Source organism: Magnolia sinica, chromosome 15 (genome assembly GCF_029962835.1).
Source record: "Magnolia sinica isolate HGM2019 chromosome 15, MsV1, whole genome shotgun sequence".
In the NCBI taxonomy this organism is placed as follows: Eukaryota; Viridiplantae; Streptophyta; class Magnoliopsida; order Magnoliales; family Magnoliaceae; genus Magnolia; species Magnolia sinica.
The window spans coordinates 40,000,511-40,013,858 of NC_080587.1; positions in this window are offsets into that span (position 1 = coordinate 40,000,511).

Consider the following 13,348-nt stretch of genomic DNA (forward strand, 5'->3'; position numbering starts at 1 on the left):
CAGGCTATCCCGCACATGTGTACCTATGGTTCCTTGGCCTCAACTAGATTTGCTGAGCAAGCCATTCCTCGGCAAGAGGCCACGAGCAGATTCTCCTCCTCGGCTTACGGCTCCACCGACATAGTCGAGTGACCTAATAATATATGGTGCACCTACTACAAGAGGTCGGGCCACGCTGACACCTACTGTTTCACCAGGATGAGGGACAACGACTTTATGCCTCCTAAAAAGATCAGCCGATAGATGCCACCAGCTATCTCAGCTCCACCTCTACATTTTATATTACCTGCACAACCTTCTTATAGGACACTTGCACCTTGATTTAGGCCACCTTAGCAACCTATGGCACCATAGCTGAACCGTTCTCAACAGGCGCGAGTACATGTGCTTGCAGCTGAAGCGTCTGAGTCAACAGCTACAGTGCCTTTAGCCTTCGAGGTCACTGCCCACATCCAAGGTACACCCGTATTTCTGTTAGTGGACACTGGGTCCACTATTTCTATGATATCATGTTCTACGGTCAAGCGCTTAGGGCTGAATATGACCCCTATGGTTGGGGTGAGAGTTATCGCGGTAGCAGGAACTTTTACAGATGCCACTAAGTTATGTGAGAGTTGCTTAATAGATTTAGGGAGCAGAACGATATGCATTGACTTGATTGTCACCATGATATACCATTACGACGTCATCCTCAGCATGGATTGACTTACCAAAATGAGGGTCGAGATCGACTGCAAGACCCAACTGGTGATGGCACACGGACCCGAAAGCATGACCTTCACATTCCCCATTCAGGTCAGTTATCCCTTCCGAGTTCTTTGTTATTCTGCCCTATTAAAAGATCATAATGGTTCGACACTTAGAAACACACTTGTAGTTAAGGATTTTACAGACATGTTCAAGAAGATACCTGGATTACCTCCTCAGCGCGAGATCGATTTTACCATTGATATAGTGCCTAGTGCGACACCTATATCACTACTAACTTATCGCATGCCTCCATGTGAGATGGAGGAACTGATGAGACAGATCGGTGATCTGTTGGAGGTGGGCTTTATACGACCGAGTGTATCTCCTTAGGGAGGGCCCGTGTTGTTCGTGAAGAAGAAGGATGGTTCATTGCGATTGTATATTGATTATCGCAGGTTGAACCAATTGACGGTGAAGAACAAGTATCCTTTGCCCAAGATAGACAATTTGTTTGACCAGTTGAAGGAGGCGCAGTATTTCACTAAGATCGACTTACACTTAGGGTATTATCAGTTGCGCGTCAGGGATGAGGACGTGTAGAAGACATCGTTCAGAACTAGTTTTGGGCACTACGAGTTCCTTGTGATAACATTTGGACTCACGAATGCACCAACCGTTTTCATGGATCTGATGAACTAGGTGTTTCGGCCGTATCTGTACCGATTCATCATCGTATTCATAGATGACAATCTGATATACTTTAAGAGTTTGGAAGATCACGAGGAACACCTACGAGCAGTTTTTGATACTCTCAGGAAGAACCAGTTGTTTGCCCAGTACAAGAAGTGCAACTTTTGAAAAGAATAAGTCAAGTTCCTAGGACATGTGACGTCCAAGGAAGGAATAACTATGAACCTTGCTAAGGTGTCCACAGTTCAGGACTGGGAGCATCTCGGTTCGGTAACTGAAATAAGGAGTTTCCTCGACCCGGCAGGTTACTACCGTTGATTCATTAGAGACCTTTCTATGATAGCTAGATGGTTGTCTCGACTAACTCGGAAGGACCTTAAGTTTGCTTGAAATGAGAAGGCAGAAGCAGCCTTTCAAGAACTGAAGGACAAGTTGACGTCCGCCCCTGTGCTAGTATTACCAGAGCAAGGGGTCAAGTATACAATATACACCGATGCGTCTCGTGTTGGTTTCGATTGTGTTCAGATGCAGAAGGATAGGGTTATTACCTATGCATCGCGACAGTTAAGGAAGCATGAGGACAACTACCCTACACGTGACCTAGAGTTGGTAACCGTCATCTTTGCATTGAAGCTCTGGAGATATTACCTCTATGGAGAAGAGTTCGAGCTCTTTTGCGACCACAAAAGCATCAGGTACATATTCACGCAGAGGGACCTGAATATGAGGCAGCGACGATGGATGGAAACCTTGAAGGACTTCAAGTTTGAGGTCCCTACCATCCTGGCAAGGCTAACCTTGTGGCAGACGCATTGAGACGCAAGAAGTTGATAACATTTACGGCTCCGCTGATGATCGACGAATGGAACATGGTAGAGTTTGTGTGAGACTTCGAGCAGAAGCTTACGATAGAGGAGTATTTGAGAGCGTCGCACATATTCATGTCCAGCCACTCATTGATGACAGGATTATTGCGGCTCAGAAAGTCGATGAACTATTAGCAAAGATGAGAGAGTAGGTGAGCGAAAGTGAAGACTCAGAATGGAGAGTTAGTACGGATGGGGGTTTACATTATCGTGGCCGTCTATGCATCTTAAATCTTCATGACTTAAGAAGGAAAGTTCTCGAAGTTGCTCATAATTTGAAGATGGTGATGCATCCTAGTAGTACGAAGATGTATCGAGATATGAAGCGCTCGTACTAGTGGGACAACATGAAGGCCTACATAGCAGATTATGTGTCCCGTTGTCTCACGTGCTAGCAGGTCAAGGCCGAACATTGCCGACCTCCTGGTTTGTTTTAGCCCATGCCCATATCAGAATAGAAATGGGATTTCATCTCTATGGACTTCATTTCGGGGTTGCCAAAGACAAGGAAGGGGCATGACTCCATTTGGGTGATTATGGACCGGTTGATGAAATCGGCTCATTTTTTCCCTACTAGAGTTTTGAACTCTGTAGATGATTTAGTCAGGCTGTACATCAAGGAGATAGTACATCTGCATGGAGTTCCTATAGAGATCGTCTCGAACAAAGACACGTGATTCACATTTATCTTCTGGGCTCGTATCCAGGAAGTAATGGGTGTGAAACTGGAGTTCAGTAGCACGTTCCACCCACAGAAGGATGGGCAGACGGAACGGGTGAATCAGGTATTAGAAGATATGCTGCGAGCTTGGGTGCTTGATTTCAAGGAGAGTTGAGATGACTGTCTTCCTTATGTTGAGTTCGCTTATAACAACAGCTTCCAGGTGAGTATTGGCATGGCCCCCTACGAAGCGTTGTATGGGCACCCCTGTAAAGCACCACATTGCTGAGCAGAGGTTGGTGAGAAGAGTTTGATTGACCCAAAGTTACTATAGGCGACCTCAGAGAAGATCGACATTATTAGGCGTCGACTTCTTGTAGCACAGAGCAGATAGAAGAGCTACGCCAATACGAGATGGCGACCGCTAGAGTTTGAGGTCGAGGACCATGTATTCTTGAAGGTCTCCCCCATGAAGGGAGTCCTTCGGTTTGGCAAGAAGGGGAAGCTCATGCCACGATTCATTGACTCATTCCAGATACTAGACCGAGTGGGTGTGGTTGTGTACCACCTTGCATTGCCCACACCACTCATAGGCATGCACAACGTATTTCATGTATCGATGCTGAAGAAATACGTTCATGACCCTTCCCACATTATCAAATGGGTGCAGGTATAGTCGAGTGAGGATGCTACTTATGTATTATGATTAACATGTATTCTAGACCGGAAGGAACAGGTGTTGCATAGTAAGGTTATCCTGCTTGTGAAGGTGTTATGGACACACCACAGTAAGGAAGAGGCTACTTGGGAAACAGAAGCTGAGGTCCGAAAGAACTACCCTCAGATTCTCGAGGAGTACGAAAAGATACTAATTTCGAGGATGAAAATTTTCTTTTAAGGTGGGTAGATTGTAATGTCTCGAAAAAATCCATACAAAGACCTGAGTACCACCTCAGGCAGAAATCACTAAGGACCGAATCCTTTAGAAATTAGATGAAAATTAACTAAGTACTAAACTAAGTTAATCGGTAAATTAGTTCGAATCACTTTCTATACGATCTACAAGACCCAAAACCAGAAGAATCGCTAACTCTACATTACCTAAAACTCTAGGATCAATCTTAAAACCCAGTTACTCTCGGGAGCATCTTAAAACTCCGTATCAAACCTGGACTGCATGTCGAAAGTCTGATTAACTTGAAACTATATGGTTATGGCCGTCTTACTGGGCTTGACAACCGTCTCGGGAATCAAGCCCAAATAGTATCTAGAAACGCACAACTTGAGCCCAGAGCCAAGTGTGTAAGAAATACGAATATCTTTAGAAAGTGAACTCAAACTTAAGTGAATTGGGTCGTTCGCTTACAGGACAAATTTAAGGTTTCAGACCGTCAGAATTCGACCCAACTACACCCTTGAATTAGGAAAATTTCCCTACACATGTAAGTGCACTTGTAGCCCTGATCGAGTAACAATGACCATTGAACTGAAACTGGTCCTCCGCGGTCGATCTACAAATTTGATCAGACCAAAACTTTAACCTGATATAAATCCATTGTCAGGGAACTTTCTTCAGACCGTAGGTGAGCAATGGGCCTCTAGATGAGCTCCGTTGGCCCGAAACTGCCAACCTTTGCCTATAACCTAAGTATATCATGGCCCTAGGGCCATTGACATTAGTTCTGGGCCTATATAAGGGCCTTAACCCACCCCTCTCTCATTCTGTAATGCCCTGAAATTCGGGTGTCGAGCATAACTCAGCTCCCGAGTTCCAAAACATCACTTATGCAACATAATTAATGAGAGATGTATGTTGACTGTATTAGTGCATAAAACATGGAATAGATTAAGCCAAAACACAGATATGATTCAGGGACAAGTGAATAAAGCAAGCGGAAGACTTATAGCAAAATATGTGTACAAGTGTAAATCCCTGAATTACATATACAAGCCAGATCGTATGAAAGTGTTATTTAACAAAATTTAAGTATCAAGTTACATCATTTCAATTCCTAAAAATAATCCCAAAGATCCCGCGCATCAGACCGAGGCTCGCTAGAACCCGTCTGAAAACTGCATATAGGAGAAGGCAGCCTCGTCGTCATCCAGCTCCCGCTCTGCCTCAGACGTCGCATCCACATCTGCAACATCAGGGCCTAAGACAGAGTCTGGTGGGTGTTTAACACCGCCCCAGAAATGTGGGAGTGAGTGATCAACTCAGTGGAACAATAAGGCACTGGTTAACATGTTATCAGTTCAATCAAACAGTAATGATAAAGCAGGACAATTAAATAAATCCTAAGTACTCTTGTTAATGCGAGGATGAATGCAATATGATGCGTGCCCTCACGCGTACACCCTCAGCGTCTTCATCTTACGTTACGCATGACATCGCCTCAAAGTGCACCACATCTACAAAGCACATGCAAATGCGGTGCATGGATATGATTACCAAGTTGTTATTAGTCCACTTCACACAGCAGGATTGGGAAGCTAAGATACCTTCCTCATGTCACCATCCAAACAGTGATCCATTCTAGGGTCGTCAATCCTAGACATCTCATACGATCATGTATTTGAGGTCGTAGCAAAGGGCTCGTCACCAATCAATGCACGCCTTTCATGCCCTTACTACCACGGTTCGGCTCGTCACCTCCTTGTGGTATCCAGGTATGCTCGAGGTCACTACAAAGGGCTCGTCACCAATCAATGTAGGCCGACAGCACGAATATAGTGTCCCATAACGCCATAATCGGCTCATGAGTTAAGTTGCTCACTGGTCACTACGGGGAGGCTCGTCACCCCAGCGTAGGCCGACAGCTCGGCCACGGTGTCCCATACCACCATGTCCGGCTCATGAGTCTTAGCGGATCAAGTACCATAGTTAATAGGATTTCACTGGTAAGTTCGGTACCCTAGATTCAAGCAGTAGCGTCCAATACATGGTTAACATACAACGGACAATCGGGTTACTTGACGAACTTGACTAGCACGAGCGCACGTTGAGTTGAGCGACATAGAGTGCGCAAACACTCCGCGTGGCCAAACCACTGCCGACAACTCTAATACGACTCGGGTTCGTCTAATACGTCCTACGTGGCGAAAGCAATCTCAACCACGAATCATAGGGTCAATTACCGATTTCCTGGACTAAGGCATAGTCCCAAACACATTACCCTACTACAGGTATTCATATGGAATGTAAAACAGTAATGGAACAACAACTCAAATCATGGTACATACTCATCTGAAGAATATCAACTTAACATAAATGTAAGCATAGGAGATGCTTGAATTTAAATAACTTGGAATGTAACTGCATAAAGGAAATCATACGCATCATTAGGAGTGTTGAGAATCTCTTCTCAACGCCCGCGATAAGTGTAATAAGTTACACTTAGATCATTCATGCATTTCTACAAACACTTAGCATACATGGAAACAACATACATGACGTATGTTGGAATACATGCACTTAGACAATTCCTTTTACCAAGGAGTTGTCATACATGCATCTAGCATACATACATGACAATTAATCATGGCAAACATAAGTGCATATTTTATACGTATACGGTACTTTATAAATACACATAGAATACACAAATCTCAATATAGCACATGCATATCAGGAAAGCAATGTAAACACAACATTTGGCATGTGAAATCTCATCCATAACAAAAATAAATCACTAACTGGCATTGAAAGCCTTGAAAACCATAACCTATACACTTAAAGTCCGCACCTTAAGCCAGAAAAGAAACACCGACTGATTTAGACGAGTTGTCTTCGTCAACGGCGATAGAATACCCTAAAACAAAGATAGAAATGAGATACAACAACACCAAGACTAGTCTAAGCTCTAACACAGGTTAGGGTTAGGTTAACTTACCCCAAAAGAACTCAGAATCGTCAGAAGAACGATTCAAAGCGAAGGTTCGAAGATGAAGAAGAACAAGGAAGAAATCAAGATGATTCACCAACTTATCTCTCTCACTTTCTCTCTCTTTTCCACTCTCTTTCCAAGCTAGGGTTAGAGAAAATTCGTATGGAAATGAGAGCTAGGGTTTAAGGACTATATATAGGCCTTAGAATGATGGAAATAACCCCAGGGTCAAGGTATACTTAGGTTATAACCAAAGCACGCCTTTCTCGATCCAACGAAGCACTTCTGGTGGGCCTATAACCACGAAAGGTCGGACTTAAGCTCATTGACCATGGATCTAGGTCAAGCTGAGTTTTCATACCGACCGGCTCTACAGATCAGCCGTGGCGGACCACACTCAATTCAACGGTCACAGAAACTCGATCAGGTCCACAAGCACTAGGATATGCCTGGGCCAACTATCCTGATCAGAGGGTGAAATTGGGTCAGAATCCAACGGTCAGATAGCTTAAAATTGTCACGCAAGCGACACGACTCAGATTTCAGAAAAAGCTTAATAAATTCCAACCGTTCTCACACTCTTCACTCCGAGCTCAAACAAATTGACCCAGAACATCAGATGGACTTGATTTTCGAGGAAATGGTCAAGCCCAACTCGGTGACTGCAACAGCCTAAGATCATCGCCATCGGACTTTCGACGCCCCATCTAGGTCCGATCCAGATCTTTCAAAAATTCCCCAGAACAACTGGATTTAGCGATGGATCCCAGATTTCAGAGTAACGTAGCGCTCACTAATCTACACGTTTAGAGCCATGCAGATACAATTTAAAGTGATTGATGCGAATTTCACAAGCAATCGAGTAAAGCGCTAATTACCCCAAAACAACTACTTAAGGAAAGATTAGCACAAAAAAATCCAAGGTCGTTACAATCTACCCCCCTTAAAGAAAATTTCGTCCTCGAAATTCATACCTTCATATAATCCTCGAGGATCAGAGGGTAGGTCTTTCTGACCTCAGCTTCAGATTCCCAAGTAGCCTCTTCCACGCCTTGATGCGTCCATAGCACCTTCACAAGAGGGATAACCTTGCTACGCAATACCTGCTCCTTCCTATCCAGAATACGTGTTGGTCGCAGTACATAAGTGGCATCCTCACTCAACTGCACTTGCTCCCAACTGATAATATGCGAAGGATCAGGAACGTACTTCTTCAGCATAGAAACATGAAATACGTTATGCACGCCCGCAAGAGGTGTGGGCAAAGCAAGGCGGTATGCTACCGCTCCCACTCGATCCAGAACTTGAAATGGACCAATAAATCTCGGCGTCAGCTTCCCCTTCTTACCGAACCGCAGAACTCCCTTCATAGGAGAGACCTTCAGAAAAACATGATCTCCCACTACGAACTCAAGCGGTCGACGCCTCGTATCAGCATAACTCTTCTGCCTGCTCTGCGCTGTGAGAAGTCGACGTCGAATGATGTCAACCTTCTCAGAAGTCACCTGCACCAACTCTGGGCCAAGCAAACTACGCTCACCAATTTCTGCCCAACAATGTGGTGCTCTGCACGGGCGACCATACAACGCCTTATAGGGAGCCATACCGATACTCGCCTAGAAACTATTATTATACGCGAACTCTGCATACTGAAGACAATCATCCCATCTGTCTTTGAAATCCAAAACACAAGCTCTCAACATATCCTCCAGGACTTGATTCACGCGCTCCGTCTGCCCATCTGTTTGCGGATGAAACGCGGTGCTGAACTTCAGTTTCACACCCATTGCTTCCTGGATACAAGTCCAGAAGATAGATGTAAAATGCGTGTCTCTATCGGACACAATCTCCAGGGGAACCATGCGACGCACTATCTCCTTGATATACAACCTAGCCAACTCGTCTGCAGAGTAAGTGACTCTGATCGGTAAGAAATGCGCCGACTTCGTTAATCGATCGACGATCACCCAAATAGAGTCAAATCCCTTTCTCGTCCTCGGCAACCCAGAAATAAAATCCATAGAGATGAAATCCCACTTCCATTCAGCTATGGGCATGGGCTGCAACAACCCAGGAGGTCGGCGATGCTCTGCCTTGACCTGCTGGCACGTGAGACAACGAGAAACAAATTCAGCAATCTGGACCTTCATATTGTCCCACCAATAAGACCTCTTCATATCCTGATACATCTTCGTGCTACCTGGATGCATCGCAAGTTTAGAACTATGGGCTAACTCGAGAACCTCACGTCTCAAGTCAGGGATGTCGGGAACACATAACCGGCCACAAAAACGTAGGCCCCTATCAGAACTAACACTCTAGTCGGAGCTCTCATCTGTACCAACCCGCTGCCTCATCTTCACCAAAAGCTCATCATCTGCCTGAGCTGCAACGATCCTCTCGTCGATAACGGGCTGTACACGAATGTGTGCGATAACCTCATACGACTCAACCACCGTAAGCTTCTGCTCAAAATCGCGCACGAACTCCAACATATCCCACTCTGCTATCATCAGCAGAGCCGCAAACTCAATAGCCTTCTTGCGACTCAACGCATCTGCCACAAGGTTCGCCTTGCCAGGATGGTAAGAAACATCGAACTTGAAGTCCTTCAATGTTTCCATCCATCTGCGCTGCCTCATATTCAAATCACGCTGCGTGAAAATATACTTAAGGCTCTTGTGGTCGCAAAAGAGCTCGAACTCCTCACCATAGAGGTAATGTCTCCAAAGCTTTAATGCGAAGATGACACCTGCCATTCCATGTCATGCGTAGGGTAATTCTCTTCGTGTTTCCTTAATCGACGCGAAGCATAAGCAATCACCCCGTCCTTCTGCATAAGGACACAACCTAGGCTAACGCGAGAGGCGTCGGTATATATAATATACTTAACCCCTTGCTCGCAATACTAGCACAGGGGCGGACGTTAACTTGTCCTTCACTTCCTGAAAAGCTAACTCCGCCCGCTCATTCCAAGCAAACTTCAAATCCTTCCGTGTCACCTACGACAACGATCTGGCAATCTTCGAGAAGTCCGAATAAAGCGTCGATAATAGCCTGCAAGACCCGAAAAAACTCCTTACCTCAATAACCAAACCGGGCTGCCCCGCTGCAGCCTACCTTGGCAAGGTCGACGGCTATCCCGTCCTTGGACACCACATGTCCCAGAACTTGACTTCCTCTTTCCGTAAATCACACTTCTTGAACTATGCGAAAAGTCGATGCTCCCTAAGAGTATCCAAAACCGCTCTTAAGTGCTCCTCGTGCTCGTCCGGCTCGTCGAATAAACCAATATGTCATCGATGAAGACAATGACGAATCGAAACAGAAAGGCCGAAACACCCTGCTCATCGATCCATGAACACGGCCGGTGCGTTCGTCGACCAACGACATCACAAGGAACTTATAATGACCGAAGCTGGTCCTAGCGGTCTTCTGCACGCCCCCATCCTTGACGCGCAACTCTGATGATACCTCGATCGCAGATCAACCTTCGAAAAGTACCGTGCCCCCTTCAACCGATCAAACAGATCATCAATCCGGGCAAAGGGTACTTATTCTTCACGATTACCTAGTTCAACTGCGATAATCAATACACAATCGCAAGGAACCATCCTTCTTCTTCACAAACAGAACAGGTGCTCCCCAAGGAGACACACTGGGCCGAATAAAACCCAATTCCAACAAACCATCTATCTGCTTCCTCAACTCCTCCATTTCACTCGGAGGCATCCGATAGGTGGGTAAGGAAATGGGCGCCGCACCAGGCATAAGATCGATAGCAAAATCAATCTCACGCTGAGGAGGTAATCCAGGAATCGACTCAAACACATCTTCAAACTCCTGAACTACCGGCATACTAGCCAACGCCGATTCGGCCGAACTCTCCAACAGAGAAGAATAAAAATCAATACGAAGAGGGTAACTGACCTTAACTGGGAAAGTAACAATCTCGCCCTCAGGTCCATGGATCGTCACTGATCTAGCTTCACAATCAATCTCAGCTCGCATCCTCGTGAGCCAATCTATACCCATAATAACATCGTAGTGATAAAGCGGTGCGACTAGCAAATCAACACGGATTGATCCACTTCCCAGATCGACCAAACAATCCAAACAACGCTTGCCCAAGGCAGAGGACATCCCCGTAGCGGTAGTAAGCGTCACTCCTTGCATAGGAACAGATCTCAAACCCAAACGCCTAACTGCCGCATAAGAAATAAGAGAAGTAGTGGACCTTGTATCCACTAGCACAGAAACGGAAATACCTTCTATATGCGCTGTCACCTCAAAGGATCTCGGCACCAAGTCAGACATAGGCGCTTCAGCTGAAAGCGCATGAACACGAGCCTACTGCTGACGATTCGGCGGAGGAACCATGGGCCGCTGAGGTGGTCTGAAACCAAGAACTGCAGGTCTGAAGGATGGATGAGCTGGTGCTGATCGAGAGGAGGAGGAGAAATAACCGGAGGCATCGGACGGCTAACCCTCTGTGGTGGAGTAAAACCACCTGCTCGCATACGGGAGAAGCAGAAAAGGTCCAAGTGCCCCACCTTCCCACAATAAGAACATCTCATATCAGCTCTCATCTGCTGAGCGGGGGGCGCTGAACGCCTAGGAGGAGAATCAACTCGCGGCCTCTTGCCAAGGAAAGGTGCACCCTGGAAATCCGATCGCGGCCTAGGAGGCATCGGTGCTCGCATGCGGGACGCTCTATCTCCGTCCTGCTCTGCTCGCAAGGACATGCTCACCAGCTCCGCATACGAAGAAATGCTAGCACAGCAAATCTTTGATTGGATCTCGGGTCTCAGTCCCTCAGAAAAACGCTGCATCCTCATCGGCTGATCACCCAGGATCAAAGGAACATACCGCCTCAACTCAGTAAACCGGTTCTCATACTCCGTAACCGACAACCCTCCCTGGCGGAGGCGAAGGAACTCACTCTCCTTCTCATGTCGGTACGTAACCGGGAAATACTTCTCGTGGAGACGCGCCTCAAACGCCTGCCACGACCAAACAAAATCCTCCTCGACAGTGCGAAGCACACTGTCCCACCACAAACTGGCCTCATTCTCAAACATGAAGGTGGCAATCTCAACCTGCTCGACCTCAGAGCAGTGCAACGGCCTCAGCATCTTAGAGATGCGGTCAATCCAATACTCGGCCTCCTCGGGTCTATGAGAACCCACAAAAGTAGGAGGTCGCAAGTGCTGGAATCGCTCGAATGTGCCGCTGGCACTGACACTGGCACTGACACTCCAGATGGAGGCATAGGTGAAACAGGTGGAGTCGCCCCCACAGACTGAGCAAAGATGCCAGCCATGGAAGAGAGGAACTCCTGCTGCTGCTGCTGCTACTGCTGCTGATACTGCTGCTGCTGAATCTGCTGCTGCTGCATCAACAACATCATCTGCTCAAACCTATCAACAGGCGAAGCAGACGAAGGTGCATGGCTCGGCTCAGGAACCGAGGGTGTGACTGGAGGAGCCATAGGTGTCGACCCAACACCAGCACGAGATGGACCCGCCTGTGGATCTGAATGGCTATCGCTCAAGGGAGGAACCCCAGCAAGCGACTCAATCAGAGAGAGACGGACCGAAGTCTTCGAACCCTTAGGAGGCATCCCTACATTAAATCAGAGGATGCAACCTGTCAGATTCTAAGTCACATAATCCATCCACACAACAACACAGCACAGCCCAACTCCAAAAACAAACAACATGCATTCCATTAATCAAAATCGTCGCAATACACGTAGTGCAGCAATACATGAATCATGACTAGGAAAGCATGAAAACAACAATACCTAACACTTCAAACAACCACAACAACTACAACCACTAACAACTACAACAACTACAACAACTCCAACTACAAGCTAACAACGGCCACACACAGAAAGAAAACACAAACAAAGCAAAGACGGCCACGACGACAGCTACTCGTCTGAATCAGGAGATGGAGGCGGAGCACCCTTATCCTGCAAGCAACACAGGATACACTTCAAAGTCTGGGACATCTTCCTAAGCTTATGCTTAACAAAGCCTCGAAGATCAACCATCTCCTAGCGTAAAGCAGCTTGCCCTTCTTCAAGCCGTGTAAGACGGGCATCTCTGGCAGTCTGCTCTGTGCCCTACTCAAGCACCACAGGAGGAGAGCTATCACTCGAATCCTGTGCCTCAATCTCTTCCTCGTCTTGCTCTGCTTCTTCCCCAGACTCCGCACCGCCTTCAGCATAACTCTCATCATCACCACTCTCAGACTCAGCCTCACCCTCTGAGGCAAGCCGACCAGAACCAACCTCCATCAGCTTAAGAGTCCTCAAATTGATATGGCGAACAGGGACCGGCTTCTCAGCTCCAAGCCTATAGCCAAACTCATGTGCGATCTTACAAATGAGGCGGCCAAAGGGAAGAGACTCGGTCCTTCTACTCGAACGAGCGATGAGAATAATCTGGCGCAGGACGTACGTCGGCACACACAACTTCGCATCCTGCCCCACCTGATATAGAAAATCCACCATCAGGCACGTACACTCGCTGTGGTTGCTCCAC